This window comes from Struthio camelus, chromosome 4 (assembly GCF_040807025.1).
Source record: "Struthio camelus isolate bStrCam1 chromosome 4, bStrCam1.hap1, whole genome shotgun sequence".
Taxonomy (NCBI): domain Eukaryota; kingdom Metazoa; phylum Chordata; class Aves; order Struthioniformes; family Struthionidae; genus Struthio; species Struthio camelus.
The window spans coordinates 73,009,825-73,028,664 of NC_090945.1; positions in this window are offsets into that span (position 1 = coordinate 73,009,825).

The following is an 18,840-nucleotide window of genomic DNA, read 5'->3' on the forward strand; positions in this document are numbered from 1 at the left end:
GCTTGCCTGTGACACCGGCATCCCACACTTTAACACCTGACACGGATTTCACTGGGAGCTTTTGTGAATGAAGTGGGCCTAGAAACCCTGCAGGAAAATCAGATGAAAACAAATGTTCACAGCTCTCTAGAAATTGGTGTCAGCTCCCTGATACAGAGAGTTTTACAGCTCTATAAATCAGGCTGAAAATGTAACCAGAAGCCCTGTTAGCTTTCTGTTTCTTTTAGCACATCCGTTTCTTGTAAAATTCCGATTAGAGGGACTGGTCTCTGTAGAAATCTTTCACACTGAACCCAACAGTGCTATAAATCAAAGAACTACAAATCACCATAATTTGCAGATTCTGGGTTTCATCATTTTATTGCTTTTGGAGAAGTTATGTAAATGCTTTTGGACAATAGTGACCTTTACATTTCCTGTCATTTTCTGGGATGATGCAATAAATAAAAACATTGTCTGCAAAACAGGTATCTTCTTCAAGTAGCTAATGCCATATTATTTCTCTAAAGGCTCATACCAAGAGTGTGTTCTCATATGAAGAAACTCACCAAAATTGTTGAGATTACTCCCACAGGCTGAGGCTACAGGAGCAGTTTTTTTCTTAGAGAAGCAGCAGAAGTGGAGCAACACTTTCCAAGAGTTTCTGTGAACAAACAAAAATGTGATTTAGTGATGATCATGTGAATAACACCATTTATGACTCTGCTGCCCCAGCTCTTGCTGGGCTATACGAAATGACGGTTATCTGCTTTGGCAGGCAAAGATTTCATCACCTCCAAGTATGAATGACAAAACTGTTTTCAACAAATTTTGCCCTCCCAGTGACAGTAAATTCAGTCTAGGCTAGCAAACTCTAGATAACCCTGAGCTGAGTCACACAAGCCTGCTCAGTAATGCATCAGATCCAACAGTGGTCACAGCTTTGATTCAGTAAGCAATGTGAAAGGGAAATCGTTAGAGGAATGCTTTTAGACTAGGCTTTGTCACGAATCAGATTCTGTGCGATACTTTCACAGGCTCCAAACCTGTAAGTATCTGTCAGTTTTAACTGCCTACTTCCAGCAGTGTCAAGTACAATGTCATCAGCAGACTTGTATCTTCTTAATATAACAGATTTCTGTTCACCATCCTATTCACATTGTTACTCAGAAAATACTCGGAGCTTCTGCTAACTCCCATGGATCAGGGAAAATAATAGAAGAAAGAAAGAAAAGAAGAATACGATACAAGGAAAAATGGCTTTGGATGCAAACTGAATGCATTGCATTCTTTCTTTTGGACTTAGTATCACACTGACAGTATGTCATTTACCAGGGGTAAATATAATACCTATGGATTTTGTATCACTACCATTTATGAATTGTACTTAGTTGCTATCTGAGAGCTCTAGTCATGCACCAGATACCCACCGTGCTAGATATTGTGCAAACACAGAACAAAAAGATGGTCCTCGCCAGTGTGAGCTCATAAATCTTTGTCTTGCCTTTATCAGGACATCTGTAAGTTTACATTGCATGTTATTATAGACAGATAATGTATGTTGCAAGGAGAAAATTTCCAAAGGCTCAAGTAAGTGTTAGCCACCTGACTCTCCCTGACCCTCAGTGGGATTTTCAGTGCTTATCTGCCCACTGTGCCTTTGAAAAGGACCACTTACAGAGCTAGGTGATATGACCACATTTTTCAAAAGTTCCTTTAAATACTGGAAAATATTTCAGAAATTGGACCTATGTTTCATAGTCACTGTTTCTGATGTTGTTAACTTTTCAATTCAGCTTACTGATTAAACAGATCTCTCATTTTTATTCTGTAGTCTGTAAAGTGAATTAAAGTTAACAAATAGAAAATTGAGTGCATTTTAAAAGCGATTTAAGATTCCTCTTTGTGCATGAGTTAGTGTTACAGTAGGACACCATCTGCTGTCCAGTTGGAGTCCAACTACAATTGGCTCAAAAGCAGAATGTAATATCCCAGCTATAAAAATAATGCGAGTTGTATTATCTTGGTAATGCTTAGCATTACATTACAAAGCAAATTCCCTGTCAGATTTGTGAGTCTGCGTTATATTTTCTTTATGATACCTGATTGAATTTGCTCTTTTTTATCTTTATGTAGTGGGAATACATTAAAAGAGGATTTCTGCATGCAGCTAAGTTTTCCCTTTTTTGGTAAAATGGAATTTGGGTACTCAGAATGCTGAGAAATGAATGCCATAAGAGGAAACAAATAGTATTACTTCAGACTTTGCATTTGCAAATAAATTGTGCAAACCCTACTGATTAGTCCTAATCAAAAGCCAGCAAAAGACAGACAGCCGTGGTGCAGGCTCTCCCAGCCTGCCCTTGTAAGGTGTCTTCCCAGCCCTGTTCAACACTTGGGAAAGCATCCGAGGCTTTGTTGGTGGAGCTGCCAATTAGTGTTAATTATAAAGGCAATTTGCACACTGTGGCCACTCTACAACTAGAAAGCGGGCTGAGATCATCCACTTAATTTTCTCAGGACACTAAGTTGGTCACTAGGTGGTAACAACTTTGGGTTACTGTCAGCTTGGAGCACTTTCAAATGGTGACCTCGCTGTGAGAAACTCCGAAGTCCCTTGCAGTTCTCTTCTTTGCAATAAATTGCTCTCAAGCTCTGAAGATAGACTGACTTATCCCTATTGACAAAATATGCCAAATGATCAATTGCTTGCATAATGAATATTTTCTGAATTTCTACTTTCCAGTTTTTCTAGAAATAGGGAAATCTTCTTTAAATTGCTCATAACTTATTTTTCTGCTTGTGCTGCTCATAATGACAAAACTATTCTAGAAGTATGCTGGATTACCATACTGTATCATAAATGCAACGTAGTGGAGATATGGTACCTGGTAAGCCGCAATTTGTGTTAGTACAGTAAAACTAGGCCAGAAATTGAAACAAGCTATGCAGGAAAAAGTTGTTATGACTGTATATATACTAAGGGCCTCAGTAATGTCCATAGGGGACCACAGTCTTTAAATTCCTCTCTTATGGCTACATAATGAGAGCTTTGGGTTAACTGAAGTGGCAAATTTAAGAATAAAATTGCCTTTAACTCCTTATCTAAGCCAATTAGTGAGTGATTTTCATACTGCTTTCTGGAGGGTCCTATGTTTCTCCACTGCCTGCACAGGAAACCTCGATTTATTGTTGCAGTTAGCAGAGATGAATCTAGGTCTCACTGTGTAGGATACATAGCCATATCTGAGCTCCTGAGAAGCTATCTGAAACTAATCTTTTTGTCTACTTTTGGGAATCATCTAGACATTTTCTGCTAAGAAAACCCCTCCCGTTACAGGATGAAAGTCTTGGTCCATGTCCCAGTCACTTCTCTTTTCCACCTTCAAGACTGGCTATAATGGGAGTGGCACATACTAAACTGGAAACTGAGGAATAGCTTATCAGAACTAACCATACCATTCCCAATCCCTTTTTAGCAAGACGAAGCTGATGATCCAGGAAAATACTTACAGAACAAATTGCACACACTTCAGGCTTTCCCAAGTCATTTGTTCATGTATTGAGAACTTTTGTAAGATAAGTTAAATTACTGAGAAGTTTGAAATTGCTCAGGCAAGATGTATACTAAGGCACGAACACAAATTTTAGAAGTAAGGAGGAAGAGAATGGAAAAATGCTGTAGGTGTTTTGATACATTTTTCTTTACATAAAAAGCTATTAATAAATTTGAAATAATCAGTGTCACTGAGTAATTTCCATATTGCTTGGGAATGAGCTCAGATAGATGTACAATGATCTTAAGGTCATTACAAAATCACAGGTATGCTTTTCTGAGTTAAACAGGCATCTTGGCACACAGAGAAACTTGTCTTGATTCAATCCTCACTGCTGTGGAAGAGGATAATAAATATATCTATTGGAAAATTTGCATTACCACTTGGGTTAAGAAGTTACAGATCATATAGTAATATTTCACTCACTACAAGCAGGTTGGAGAACTTTTATAAAGCAGATTAAGGTCAAGTCTAAAATATATCTATAGCACATAGTTCAAACACGACAACTGGATTCCTTTTATTTTTGCCATTTGTTTGATTTCACCACTTGAACCATTTCCACTAGCACCCAAGTATTAACAGAAGGGAATTCTCCTGGGCTTATTATTCTAATGGCCAGTCTCATTATTTCCATGTTATATTTATAGACCTGAATGCTATGCACCAACATATAAGCTTTTTGTGTAAGTCATTTGCCATCTGCCTGCGATTTCCAGTCTTGAATAGAGGAGGCTGATGGAAGACGTCCTGCATGCCTCAAGTATGTCAGGTCAGAGGTTCTTCAGGAAGAAATGGAAAAAGTGCTCCTCTGCTGTAGATAAGGTCAGAAACAGTGATCTTAAATTATTCAAGAGAGATTTGAGTGGGACATGAGGAAATATTTTCTAATGGTATAGACTGAAGAGAGACAGAAATAAACGGCCTAAGGAGACGGTGCAATGTCTGTAGTTACAAATACTTTTAAGCAGGCAAGCATCTATTATGAAGAGATTATAATCTGATCCTGCTTTTGGAGGGGGAAGTGAGGGTGAACTAAATAACTTTTTAAGATCCTTTTCATTTTTGGTGGTTCTGTGATTTTTTTTTCCACGGCAGTAACTGTGGCTACCACTGTGGCTGCTACAACCTTTCCCCTCGCTCGGGATGCATTGCAATCGTAGGTGCGGCTCCCAGGTCGAGGTTGACTGTTGCCTCGGTTGCTTGTCCTGCCTGGACTGAGCGTCAACCCATCGCCGGTTCGGTGCCACGACCCCATGTGGAGCCAGGCGGCCCAAGCAGGCCCAGGCTGCTTCGGCTGTGCTGCTCTGGAGAAAGGAAAGGAGACAGCGCTTGGGACAATAGCAGCACAAGCAGACCTGATCTTTTCTCCTTCTTCTCTGCTGGTCTTGCCTGCTCCAGCTCACTGTGCCCCTCTGGCTGTAGCCACTCCACAGGGACTGTCAATGTCAGGGCTTGTCAGCACAGGAAAACTTTGCCAGTTATTCCTTTGTAACGGTTCCAGTGAGGTTATATCACTATAACGCCATCTGGGGATACTCTTTTTCTGCGATAAGAGTGGGTTTCTTTTGGCTTCCCTTAAATGTATTTGATTTCCAAAGGGACATAAAGACCCAGTGTCAGTCTCGTCGTAGCCAGGGGCTTGCGTGGGTTGAGCTACCGCTATGTGATTTGACTTGCATTGCATCTGACAGCCTTTGGCATCTGGCAGTTGACTTGCTCTTTCACTCAGGGGTCGATGGGGATCAGGGACTGCTCCCCGTGAGCCCTACCTGGCATGCACCTCATCCTGTTCCCCACATCCACTTCTTCCCATGACTCCATCCTTTTCTTCCTACAGTGACATTCACTGATCTGCAGCTTATTTTGAAGATTTAGCTGGAATTTAAGCAGTATATTAACTTTGTGTTATCACTTTATGCAGAACTGAATTTTATCCAGTTCCACTGACTAATCTGAGTGAGGTTCATGGGATTTGGAACAAGATTGGCCTTTAAGAGTGTTAATTAAGCATGTCTAACCCTGAGGCATGCTCAGCACTTCCAAGATTTGAAGGATTCGCTTCCCAGTGAAAGCTGTGGTCACCATGGGTCTCCCAGGATCAGAAATAAAAAGGAGGTTTGCATAGCGGGTTTCTGTTGGCACAAATGGTATCAGTCCTGAGGCAAAGAGGCAGGATCAGTGATGGCATAGCTGTGCCACCAGGAGCCACTGATGCTGCCCCTGTAATACTGGCTTCATGAGGGGAGGGCTTTTTTGAGATACTGTGTCACGACTGCTGTACTGCTAATGCAGTTCTAGACAAAGCCATAAACACAGATAAAAATATATCTTTGCTTACTGCAGCCTTCCCTCAGTTAAACAAACATGGTTACAGCTCAGCTGCTAATTCACCTTTAAAACCTATCCATAGGTCTAAACAAAACCGTACCAGCCTGAAACTGAATGACCACTTCCCAAACAAAACAACAGTCTCCTCCTACAGATGTGACTAGAAGATAGACTGAATTCATTTAAAGATGAAACCTTCATTACACAAGTCCTTTCAATATAAAAGTATAACATATTTTCATACATTAATGCCAGACCATCAGCATAATCCATAAATGAACTTCATATGTTTCTGATTAAATCTCCCGTTCTGTATTTTATAAACCTCTCTCCTAAGAGATGCAACATGAGTTGGCCGGTCCTCCTCTGCTGAAGGAGCTCTATCTTCCCAGTGCCATAGGGCAAATCACTTTATGACATTAATCTGACCTGTGTTCCAGTTACCTTTCTTGATGCTAAATCCTGCAGATGAGAGATATGAACAATATGCAAAACAGGAGTGGCCACAAAGTTCAAGTTCAGCATGGTGAGTGTTCCCCTGTCTTCAGTGGGCACATATGACCACACAGTGCCTGAGCACATAACTAAGGCCCCCCACATGGATTTGATACAGTCAACAAGTAAATGCAAAACTCAGAACTAACCTACTCATTTTCTGCAGCGTCCAGTATAGGTTATGTGAAATATTAAAATATGTAATTTTAAATGTATGCCCTTTATTGCTTTATAATTAAGAAACCAGATCTTTTCCCACTGACTTTCCATGCAACTTTTCCTGTTCTCATATCCCATGTGGCTCTTAAGTATGCAAAGGCACCAGTATTAAAGTTTATAAGATATTTATATAAATCAGATGCTTGGTGAGCATTAAATCTGATTTTTTCTCAATAACCCGAGGGGGAATATTAAAATATTAAAATTGTTTGAATTTTTAAAGCACAAATGGGCTTTTGAATAGTTTAGGCCAAAGCCTCAACTCGTGTACGCAAATATATACTGGCTGTGGATAGAGCCCTTGAAGTTTTAATCTTGTTATTCACATCTACCGAGACAAATGGCAGGCTTAGTAAAATGCCTGTTCCCAAAAATCACAAACAGATTAATACAAAAAAGTAAATTTTGTGTTTTTTTCATCCTATAATTTACATTTTTACAAGGACATATATTTTGTTCTAAGTACTGATATCATGATGCAAAAATTGCAGTCAAAATCTCCTTATGGCATTATCAGACTAGGAACCTTCTGTATTTCAGTATCTTTTTTCATAGTTTTGAACTCCTTGAAGCCACAAATGAATTTCCCGCTTCCAGAAACCTTCTTCCTCCCCTCTTAATATATTATGTTTCAGTAACTCCTCTTGATTCCATTTTCTGTCTTTGTCATCAGTCATGTTGTTAAAACAACACTTACAGTTGTGGCCCTAGTCTCGAGTTCTTTTTTTAATACATGAATTACATTTGCCTTGAAGAGGACATGTTATTGCTTTTGAGTTGTGCAAGGATATGTGCAGAATAGCTGGAGGAGAGCGAGATATTTAGGCAAAAGGAATGTTTGCTGTTTGCTTTAGGCTCTGATTAGGTCAATTCTTGAGACAGAGCTATGCCTACAAACCCACAATTACTGTAAGGCTGATTTTTCTGGAAAAAGGGATTTGCATACTGTTTGACCATTTTATTGTAGGACTGACGGATATATGTACATATAAATATATATATATGTAAAAAAAGCAAATTGCGGCAGGAATGTACTTAGACTCTATACTGCTAATTTTTCCATCATTAAGAAATCAGTCTGCTGGCCCAGATACTGGTACGTAGAGAGATATTGCTGTGAGAATGGACTACTGGGATCAGAAGAAGAAGGCAACCATATATTTAGAAAAGTGATGATTTTGTTGTATTAAGAGGTTGCAATATTTGTGCTTCAGATTTCTTTCCGTACTTAACATCACAAAATGAAAAACAAATATTTTGGAGGAAAGAGAGAATTGAGTCCTTTGCCTCTCGAGCTGCTACTTAAATGAGTCCCTATTATAGTTTTTAAGAGTTACATTTTTGGGGATGTAGCAATCATAAAAAAATAAACAAGAACGTTTACAATCTAATCATTGTAAGATTATTCCTGAATTTTTTAATATCTTGGCCTTTCAGTTTTCTGCTAGAACAGCTGCAGGGCTTTCGGGGGTAATGGTTAGTTCTTAATCAAATGGTTGAAAAACTCCTGAGAAGTGATTTGTCGTCTTAGACAACAGATTTTAAAAAATAACCCTAGAGCATGTGAAATTAGGCTTAAATGCCATTATGATAAAAGCCACTTAAGCTACTGGTAATCATCCTGTGTGTATTTGCACTCCACATATTTATATGAAAGACAGATCTGGACATGCTTCAATTACCTTTTCAGCATATTTCTGAATACTCTTAATACTTTGAAAAATGTTATATACGCAAATTACAAAAAATACTGTAAGTGAAAAGGGTATGTCCATCATCATCATTATTGTTGGCCCTCATCAAAAAAAATCTTGTTAAAGTAGATAAGTGACTTTTGTAAACTAGAGGTGAAAGAACCCATTGGATCATTGAGTTCACTATGACAAACTGGGCATGCCCCCATTATAGTTTATCTAGAAGGAAAATACTAAGTCACTAATTCATAACAGACACCCTTCCTCGGCCTCACAAGCTGTTTTCTTCTGTTCAACAGTACTGATTAGATCTCCATCTGATCTGATCACCTGTCAGATGTTCTCAAGATGTATTCTTACTCCTAGTTATCAGTATTTCCCAGATTACCTTTAAATCAAGATGCTGATGAAAAAGGAAGATCTTGCACAGAAGTCATTTGGATCCTGGAGATCTGGATTTAATACTGGGTTTGGCTGCAAGCTCCCAATGTTAAGATGAAGCGCTTGCTGAGTTTCTCTGTGCTTCAATGTCATTAATAAATCTTTAATGACCCTCACTGAAGATTAAGGAGGACTAATTCAGGTGAAGAGAAGCTCCATGGAGGCCTTCAGAGGTCTCTCGCCGCTGGCTGTACAGAGAACGTATAAAAACTGGTAAAACTTTCTTCTCTGTTCCCAAGAGGAAGACACAATTTAAACCTACCTGTACCTAAACCTAAACTTGCGCCTCTCCTGCCTTATCATGCTTGAACCTGTTTTACCAAATCAGAAACAGACAAATAAGCTTTACCCATCTGTGTCCTAAAATATTTCAATATTTAAACTCATCATACACTTCAGATGCAGGCAGGCAAATTTTCTTCTTGTTTGTAGCACTGTAAACCTAGACTATTTCTTCAAGCAGAAAAGTTCTCTGGAAGAACCTCACTCACATTGCTTGCAGAGACTTGTACTAAATGCTATTCAAAATATTGGGTCAACGTGATTCAGAAACAGGACACTGAACGGGGGTCAAAGGCCATGAACACTATAGTGGTATTTTACAGGAACATTCCTTGATGCATAGGCATATTCAAGTGAAACAGCTCCATGAAAGATCAGATATTTGATTTTGTAATGAAATAAATATTGTTTTTTTTTGCAGTTCAAAGCGTCTCAAACAGTGTGCCACAGCCCTTAAAGCAGTACTTCTGTAACATGAAACTGAGGATATGTGCTGCGTGCCCAGGGACGGCATGAGGTGGGGTTAGGAGGCAAAGTGTGCTGGGATAGCACTGGGGACCATGTGGGAGCAAAGGGACCTGGTGTATGTATTCGGCCCATAATACCTACCAGGAGTAGTCCTGTCTCAGATTGACCCCAAGAGTGCCAGCTAGCAAAACCATGCCAGGGAGCAAGGTAATAATTAAGCAGCATGGACAACCACTGGTTTAGTGCTTGAGTTTGTTTCCCGGCCCTGTTTCATTAAGCAGCTTAGACATAGCCCTTTTAACTAATGCTTTAGTAGTGTGCTCATCTGATGAAGAAACTGTCTGTGTTCTGGTGTCATTCATCTTTAAATGTAGGCAAAGGTATTGGGTATCTCTGGCTGTGGGGTTTGGACAAGAGAGAATGTATGGAACCTTAGAGCGGTAAGTGGGGAAAAGCGGTTATGGAAACTAAAGTGAATCAGGTAAGCTCAAGCTAATACTGTGCTTCTAAGCACCTGGGAAAAAAAGTTGACATGAAAAAATGGTGCAGCTTATTCTCTTAGACTTATGATTCTCATTACTCTGAAGAGGAAATCTGATCAACAGCACTTTTACATTTGTAAACAAACCTAAATGTGGGCATTTTCTGTGACCTTTTTTTTCTCTGTGCAAGAGATCAGACTAGTAGTCATAATGGTTTCTTCACCATTGTTTCGACAAAGCATTTCTAATGTCAACTGTAATTGTTCCCTCTGTGTGCGCAGTAATGAATGTCAATGGATTAAGAAGCTAGTTGTACATCCTGTAGCGACTTCCTCAGAAACCTTATTCCCATACCAGCAAACATTAGCTCAGCTTAATTTATTGTATACTATCAAAGATTAACTTATGACCAGCTTTCCAAGTCATTATGCATTCAGGCAGACAAGATAGACAATATGGTGTCATGATGAGCGCTAGGGTAGACACAAGCTATATGGGCACTAATAAATATGGGGACAATTTAAGCTGTATTTATTCTTTATCATTTTTTACTGGTGCTATCACAACTTACAGAAACTGTTTTTGAATAAGAAAGACTTTATATCATTTAGGCTTTTCCTGGACTTGGGTGCGTTAATTTTACTTTATGTCAACGTGGCTCTTGGCTTCTCTTGATAATTATGTATTCAAGCTTGTCATCATCAGAAGAATAAACAAGTGACCCAATTCAGCTTGGTCTTCACCTTTCACCCACGTAAAATTTCAAAAGGAGACTTATTGTTTTTGCATGTGTTGTAACCCTGTAATTATGAAGAAATTCAGTAGCAAATTACTTCCATGGCTTTTCCCCTCCATTCTCAGCAGTTGAAAGCATTCCTTCAAGAGACATTAACTAGTCTCAATTTCCCTGTTGCTCTGAGAATAGTATACTAATGAAAATATACACTAAATATTTTCTCGAGAGAGAAAAACTGGTAAAGTCAGTGGAGGTAAATCATTGTCCATTATCAGTTACAATTTGACATGCATTCCTTTTATTGCTCAACACTTCATTAATGTCGGAGAGGTAAACACTGGGGGACATCTCGCAACTTTGAAGAAGCTCTTACCTGCACAGAATGTGATTAACCATCTACTACAATAGTCTTAGGTTCCTAGAACTGGACGGTCATAGACAGCAGTCACTTTGAAAGTATGGGAAAATAGTGGAACAAATCACAGATCATGTCAAAATACGTTGTGTGAAATGAACAATGCGATAAAAAGCTAGCAGCTGGATGCTAGCCTTTACCACAATTTATCAGCCATGAAAGGAAGCTAACACAGTTTGTAGGTTAGGAAATACTGTCACTAGACATATCTTTTGCAATATGGCTGTTTTTGCAATATGTGTAGAAAAGGCTGTTGGGCTGGGCTCTCAAATCACAACAGCTGAATGGGATAGTGGACTCGTAATATTTGCCATCTAGCTGAGCCTCGAGTGGCTGACTACTTAAAGTATAATCAGTATGACATTTTGGAAGGTTACTTTTATTCATAACATGTTTTCCTATGCTTGCCAGCTCCGAAGATGGAAGACAACCTGACAACACTTTATGCACTGAGATCTTTGACCTGAAAATATATAAAACAACTATTTTTCCCAACACGTTTTTTGGTGAATTTGTCTGAATGCCATAAATCGTGTATCTAAGAAACAGGCTTCATACAATTCCTTTGAGTGCCTGCTCTGTTAGTAACAACCTATTTTTATCGACAGGGTGGAAGTGAGCTAGCCAAATGCTGGAGAGCTGGGATGACAGCTGATGTTCCTCTTTTAATAAATCTGTGATTTCAAGCCATTTTACAGTGGGACAGTCAGAATAATCGAGCCTCTGACATTGTCAGGGGGTTGATTAGACCTAGAAATCCTGGGCTAGAGACTTCATAGCAGGCTCTCTATATAAATCTGAAATAACTCCTTTGAAGACAAAGATATAACACTAGGAGAGAAAAACTGCATAAACAAGGTCTGTTGCACCTTATTTAACAGACTGTATATCACATTTTTGTTAAAAGTTAATATTACTCTATTTTCTTACTATGGGAGACCTTACATAACTTCAGTTTTTAGCAAAGTTAGGCTTCCTCTCATCTAACATAGCTGAGGTTTAAGATTTTGGTTCTACTGTTGCCAAGAAGAGCTATTTTAGAGAGAGTTTTTAAGTAATTGCTTTGTAATGAGATATAATAACGAGGTCATGGAATACAGGTACCTGGGATTCACGTTGAGTTTATGCATCCTAGTCTGTTAAAAATGCCTTAAATTACACTTCATTTAAAAAACAAAAACAGCAAGGGTATTTGAATTAATCTTAATGATGGACAAGTCTAAGGCTCTCATGCCTTTTATTTATTTGCAATTTATATCGTCTTCACATGGCTATGGGGAAGAAATGCACCCTTCAGGAGTTCCAGCTGACCTGATGGTGTATTGAAGGCAGGTATTCTCCAGGTTCTCAAAGGCTGCAATGGGTTCTCATCACACCACCGTCAGCAGGGACGCAGTCTTTCAGATGGTGTGCTGTTTCAGAAAGTTGTGGCAAAAAAGAGAGCATGCAAGGAATCTTTCCCTCCTGGGAAATGTTCTGCTTACTGCCTGTGAACGAGAAAGAAGAAATAAGAGGAAAATGGACACGCAGTCCAGCCTGAGGGTCTTGTTACCAATCCCAGCATGTAACTGAATACCTCTCCAGTGTAGTTAGCATCCAGAACTTTCTAGCTTGGTAGATTTTTCTTTGTGCTTCCTGACTTTGACTCCTGACCTTCATCGTACCTCCATGGCTCTAGTCATTGTGATAGGGCCATTACAGGGCCTCTGTTCATGACACTTTTTTGTCCTATTCAGAACTATTATGTAGATGGTCATCATTATTATACTGAAATCTCATGTAATTATGTCAAATCCCTACGTGATCTGGAGCTCTAGGAATTCCTCCTAGCCTGCTGCAGACAGCACTGCTGACCTGGGATATGCCTGCATGGGTGCCTTAGTAGTAAGAGAGAGAGCGGCAAAATTGCCCCCAGCCATGGACGAGTTAGGGATAGGACTCGCATATGGGCTGAACTGAAACCCATGAACCCAGAACAGTTTTTTTTCTTTCAGGACTGGCAAGACTGCTCAGTCTGAAGGCTGGACTTCAAAGTCCATGTTTTTGGATAGGTTATAGTGCAAGCATGGATTTAATAGGGAGAGTTAAAAAAAAAAAAACAACCCATCAGCAGGAATAAGTGCAAGGTGTGCTCATGTGCCCTCAACACTTTCACTTTCCTCTCTCACATGAAGACTACCTCCAGTCTTGCAGTAGAACCTTTAATTATTGCCACAGATTAGGTTCAGGTTGAGTAGCCTGTAGGCTGAGACTTCCCCGATGTCTGTACAAAAATGGGCACATAATTCAGAGACTTAATTCACTGATTTTCCTCTTCTGTCAGGTGTCCTCAGTCTTCCCCATTCATTTGGCTTGGCTGAGCTTAGATGCATCAACTTCACATCAGTCACGTGTAGCATTTTAGTGTTACGAAGTTGCCTAATTTACTCAAGCGGGATTCTAGAATCCAAAAATATATATTTTGGCAGGGGTTAAACCTTAATCTCAAATGCTACATGCCAATTGAAAGTGTATTTTGTGTGCAGATTTATCTGAGAGTGGCTTGGCACTAACGGATTTTCCATTGGCGCTAAAAGAGCCGTTGCATGCCAAGAAAGTAAATATCAAACAGAAATGTGCCAGTATTTCCTGCCAGTCTCACATTTTTGAAACTTTTTCCATCCTCCATGCCATTGATTTCTGATATGCTCCCAGGCTTCCTAGGGAAAGTCTTTTGAGTCGCACCCCAGGATGTTGAAAGTCTTGTAATTTGAATAGTAAAAATGTTAAATGAAAAAGGGCCCCTTCCCCCTCCAGCACCCCCAAGGAAAATCCTAGAATCTTTTCCTGTGAAAAGCTGGAATACTCCAAGGGGTTTTAAACCATCCAGAACACACAACAGATGGAAAGTGACACTGGCTCAGGATGGTAGACATTCCTTCCAATTTTCGCACAAACAAGTTGCTAAAGCCTTTCCGTCTCTTTTCTGAGACTCTCGTGCCATACGCTTTTCCTGATCATACATCATTATTGATTTCTATGTCTCATTTTCCCACAGTCGGCTTTTTAATTTTTTCTCACTCATTCCTACTCTTGGAGCTTTCTCCCAGCTTCTGTCTGCCAAGTTCCACCCTTGAAACTCTTTTCCTTGAAGGCTCTTTTCTTTCACAAGTTATTCCTACACCGTTGGCCACTCAGGCCCCTGCCTGACTTGCATCTGTTTGTGCCTGTGCACGTTCTCTGGGGCTCAGACCAGGAGTTCTCCGTCAGGCTCCTGTCCTGCAAGCAAACCGCATAGATCAACCTTGCCATCACTTGATTTCCTGGAGGAGATACCTCAGTCATGACTGGAGCTTGTTTAATAACATGCCACGTACTTAAACAGCAGTAACAAAAGTATCCAGAATATGCTTTAATCAGTCTGGCGGAGGAAAATAGAAAATAACATAGTCCATAATTTACTGTATTTTATAAAGCATAGATTTTTTTTGGGCACTTTTGTTTGTTTTCTAGGCAAAATGTTATTGTTCACTATCGCTTATGATACTATGCACAAAAAAGTCACATTTCTTAGTGACCTGCTTGGCTTGGCTGATTTTGGTGTTCAAGTATCTGTCAGTTAGATCTAGTATCTCCTAGGTTTTAGGTATGGTACAAAATGGAAAAATGCAGTGAAAATCAAAAAGGCTTTTGTCTTACTAATATGGGTTAAAAAAAAGCCCGTTGCTTGAACAGGATCCTAAAAGTTTCTGTTTTTGACTCATAGAATTATTTTGCTGATTAAACTAGCAAAGCCTGAAGATCGCTGAGTTTATGAAAGTGGCTTTGTGATAGAGGTAGGAGTAATGACTACTACAACTGTCCCTAATGTCCCTTTCCGTCCAACATTTTTAATGCTGCTGTGAACATAATCATAAATGATTCACTTCTCACGTGATGGTAGAAATCTCATTTAGAAATGACTTTCATGTATTTAGAAATATAATTTTAGCTGATGATGGCTCACATGCTTCAGGCAACTCTAAGAGCACATACGCACCTGTAAATTCAAACTGCCTCCATTTCAAATCCCAACGACTCATGCAGTTAGATTATATGTTGAGTCTTTGCATTTTTTGCATAGCTAACTAATCATGTGAACTTTAGTCCAGATTCGTATAACATGCTGTACAAAACCCTCTGGGCTCCATGTGTTCTTTTGGCTTGGCGCTCCCGAAAGCCTAGAGCCAGGCAGTAGGAAATGTGCAGCCCAGGAACCTCAGTGCAACACAGTGAGAGTGAACAGAGGCTGAGTGTATGTATGTGTGTGTATGTGTATGTGTGTGTGTGTGTGCATGCGTACGTGCATAAAAACGTGCAGGCATGTTCAAATTTACCAAGTGAAAGAGAGAGACAGGAAGGATATTGTTGAGTAGGAGTTGAAGAGAAAATAGTTGTTAAACAAGAAAAAAAAACAGACCAAAACAAATGAAATTATATCTATAAGCCTATGTTGATACTAAGAAAATAGTATACACATAAACAATAAAAATCAGATTTAGGATTCCTTCTGTGTATATACCTTATAAATTAAAGATAACATTTTGCTCCTGGATCTGAACTGCAAATTTCAGTTGCTCATTTTTTGCTGCGGCTCCCTGAGGAGCTCCCACCGCATAGAGGGGGAGTTGCAGTATAAGTTTGAGGTGTGTGGAATATGTCCTGCTATGTGTGGGAGCAAAATTTTGCCCCAAATCCAGGGTGTCACTTGCCTTGCAGAGTTCTCAGGCCGTGGCACTGCAAGGTCTCGAGACAGCAGAGCGAGGTCAAGCCTGGCCCGGGCGCTCCTGGCACTGTAGGCATTGCCCACACCAGGCCTTGCAGCTTGGAGGGAGGCACGGCCAGATGCCACAGGACCACTGTTCAAGGTTGCCAAAGTGCATCACTGGGACTCCTAAAGGGCCGCAGTCCCTGGCCTCTTTGAGTGATTGCATACTGCTGGAACACTCGAGGGCTCTGTGCTCAGCAAAGTCTGTGAAAAGAAGGCAATAAATAAAATAAAATAAAATAAAATGGAATAAAATAAAATAAAACCCATTCCACTATTTTTACAAGCTGCTGGAGTGAGAAACGTGGGAAGTCTTTCCACTACAAGAGTCGTATCCTTTTAACCCAAGCCCCTGGAAGAGAGCAAACTGAAAGACTTCTGTGTACATTTTACCTCTCTGTTCCTTGATGACTTTTATTTAAAATCTCACCCCAAATGTTATCCAAGTACAAGCTAGTGCCAGTGAATTCATTTTTATTCCTTGACTGTCTCTGCTGGGGACCTCCATCGTTAGAAATCAGGCATCATAAAGCTGCTCTGGCTCAAATCCTTACTGTAAAAAGTCAAAACTGCTATAAGCTGTGTTTTATATATATGGATTGCTTAACTTTGCCCAGAACTGAGGCAAGTAGCCTCAGTGAAAGGCCAGGTCTCAACTATGATTTTTTTTTTTTTTCCAGCTTGGTAGTATAGGTTAACAGCATGGAAAAAAACATTAAAAAAAACTTCTGTATGTACTACTTGGAAAAGCTTTGCAGCAAAATCCCTGGCACTGGCACAGTGCATGTCACTGTAGCTTACCTGTGTGAGGAAGCACTGGAGCTGTGCTAACAAAAAATCTTCCTCTTCTGGGATGTGCTGCCTCTCCACAATGGGTTTGATAATGTAGACAAGCTGAAAATCATAGCCAGTCTGAGCTATGTCAGCTTAGGGTTTGTAACAGTCTATCCACATTAATGGTTAATGTCAATAACTGTACCTGTGAGAAATTCCTTGTGCAAGTCTATTTCCAAAAGACAGGCCAGCGAAGACGAAGAGAGAAGAAGGAAGCACAGCTTAATTCGTCTTTAAGCAACGTGTGCTCTTTCTTCCAGCGTGTACTACAAACTGATCAATTACAGATCCAAGTTCTCCTAAACAGGAGAATACGGTAAAGGAAAAAAGAAATGTGTTTTTAAAAACAAATGATATTTGATATAAAAATTACAGGAAAACAATTAAATTGGTTTATATTCTGCTGGAATAGCTCACTCGCTGCTACCCAGCACACACTGCCTGCAAGTATAATTGGGCAGACTGCAACTTATGTAAGGTCTCTGCTGCCAACCTCTCTTCTGTAATTCATTAGCATCAAGTTGCTGCCATAACATAGAACTCATTAGAGATCTTCATAATTTTAACAGAGAAAAGTCGTCCTGTGAACGGTAAAAGCTTTTTTCAATAGTCTGAGATGGAGAGAAGGAAGCAATGAGGTGAGGGAGGGAGAAGAAAAGATAAACCCTGTCTCACTGCTGTTAATGGATATGGTTGCTGTGCATGTTAGTATTTTGGTGCTAGCAACACTGAATTCAGAGTTTGCTGCTCAAAGAGCCTGAAGTAGCCGTTTACCACAGTGATATTTTTGAATCACAGTGGTCTCAGTGATAGGAACCACTGAGCCCCTGCTGTGGTTTCCAACGCTTATACAGACTCAGCTTCTTCTGCCTGGCTGGGTGAATCCCTCATCCCTAGTCGAATAAATGATGAGGGGCAGGATATGTCTGGGGCACAAGACTGTGTGTTAGGATAGAGCTGTGAATAGGGTTGTGGGAAGGTTTTTTGTTCAGGCAGGTGCTGAGGAAAGGAGATAGCGCACGGCTGGAGCTGAGGAACGTGTCTGCTGTGCAGCTCCTTTGAACGTGGGGCCCCTGGCAGCAGTGCTGGGCCCAGCCTTCTCGCTCCACCACCGCGTGCCAGTTGCGGCTTGTTAGCAGATTTCACATCTGCTCTGTTCTCTTCATCTGGGAGGCGTAATAGGGAAGACAGTGCACAGTACGGAAATGCTGGTGATAGACAGAGCCCTACCCTGGGGGAGCCTCAGAGGGAAGCCAGTGGGGTAAGTCCCATGCTCAGTGTGTGAAACTTCACTGACCTGCTTATAGACTCTGTGTAGAGGAGAGACTGACCTGGTTAAGTGTAGATTTTCTGTTATTGCAGGCCTTATTTTTCTCCTTTGGGGTCTTGTAAAGCTATAAGTGCTGTTTTCTGTTAAGAAATATTGGAGTCAGACACCTTCTTACCAGCACTGACTTGCTGGGAAAATTGTAGCTTGAGCTAGAGGGAAAGACCCTTTGTCAAAACCTGGAAGAAAATAAGAGGGATGCTGGCAGAATGGAGCTGCTACCTAGCAAAAAAAGCCATAAACTGTTAGAGTTTGGGGCCACGGGCAGACATTCTCTGCTAACACTTTCTAGCTGTATCTTTGCTATGCAATTCCAAGGGATTATTTTAATGGTTCCTTAACAGTTTCTTTCTAAGTATGAGCTAAGGCACTTTGTTTGCTCCCCTACTCATTAGGTTGCAGTGGAAAGGCTATGAACTGGGATCTTAGACTCCGTATTACTTGACATGTGGACTCTGGCCCCTCCCTCCCTCAGCTCCTGAATGTTCAGACCTGGGGGAGAAGGAGTCTCAGCTCAGTCACTGCTCGCTCTGCGTGGTTTATATGAGCAAGTTGGTAGGAAGGCGCCTGTGTGTGCCGCTTATTTTTCTTGCCTTAGCCCTTTGGAGGGCTATGGAAATTCCTGGACATCTGAAACGCCGCTCGGCACAAAGCTCTGCAACACGACTTCAGAAGCGGTTATTAGTACCATTGAACAAGCACAAATCCACTCACAGATCTACCTCAGCACAAAGTTTAGCAACTGTGTAAGTGGTTTATCCTACTAGATTTGCCCTTCAATGCCCGTAGGTATT